This window comes from Elephantulus edwardii, unplaced genomic scaffold, assembly GCF_000299155.1.
Source record: "Elephantulus edwardii isolate Elephantulus edwardi_28Jun2011 unplaced genomic scaffold, EleEdw1.0 scaffold00028, whole genome shotgun sequence".
Lineage (NCBI taxonomy): Eukaryota > Metazoa > Chordata > Mammalia > Macroscelidea > Macroscelididae > Elephantulus > Elephantulus edwardii.
The window spans coordinates 12,745,054-12,746,080 of NW_006399778.1; the positions used below are offsets into that span (position 1 = coordinate 12,745,054).

Sequence of the window (1,027 nt, forward strand, 5' to 3'; positions counted from 1 at the left end):
TCTGTGAGGCGTGAGCAGAGCGCGCCCGGGTCAGAACAAGTCTCATGAGAGTGCGATCATGTCGTCTCTGATTTGTAAAACTGCTATCTGCGTGGTGTGTTTGGGTAAGCCCAAATACCGCTGTCCTGGCTGCGTGTGCCCTACTGCTTGGTGTCTTGCTTCCGGAATCACAAAGACCAGTGCAATCACAAAACGCATCCTGAAAAGAAAAAAAAAACAACACATCACTTCCTGTAAAAATGACAAAGCCTGAGGAAAACAAAGATGCTGAGTCATCTATAGCTGATTTTCTCAATAGTGATGAAGAGCAAGACAGAGTTTCTTGCAAAATTAAAGAATCTAGCAATTAAAGAAACTCAGGAATTTACTGCTCAATGCACACCTTAGAGAATTGATGGTTAACCTTGATCAGAGCAAAGACAAAGCAAAGTTCATGAAAGCTTACATGCAAGAGCCCTTGTTTGTGGAGTTTGCAGATGACTGCTTAAGAATTGTAGAACCACCTCAGGAAGGGATTCCTAAGGTGGATGATTGTGCTGCTGCCTCCAGCATGTGCTTGTGAAGCCTGCCCCTCCTTCCCAGGACCCCAGCCCATGATGTTCCAGGATCCTGCCCCTCCTTCCAGGACCCCAGCCCATGATGTTCCAGGATCCTGCCCCTCCTTCCCACGACCCCAGCCCATGATGTTCCAGGATCCTGCCCCTCCTTCCAGGACCACAGCCCATGATGTTCCAGGGTCCTGCCCCTCCCTCCCAGGACCGCAGCCCGTGATGTTCCAGGATCCTGCCCCTCCCTCCCAGGACCGCAGCCCATGCTGCAGGATCCTGCCCCTCCCTCCAGGACAGCAGTCCATGTTTCAGGATCCTGCCCCTCCTTTCGAAAACCGCAGCCTTTGTTCCAGGATCCTGTCCCTCCCTCCCCGGACAGCAGCCCATGTTCCAGGATCCTGCCCCTCCCTTTCTGACCGCAGTTCATGTTCCAGGATGACCAGTTGACAGTGGAGCTTCACCACAATTGACACAGAATC

The 1,027-nt window shown here is 51.9% G+C and overlaps 1 pseudogene; it reads left to right on the forward strand.

Annotated features, from left to right (window-relative positions):
• The first annotated feature begins 58 nt into the window (after nt 1-58).
• On the forward strand, nt 59-387 carry LOC102850661 (annotated as a pseudogene).
• Nucleotides 388-1,027: the final 640 nt, after the last annotated feature.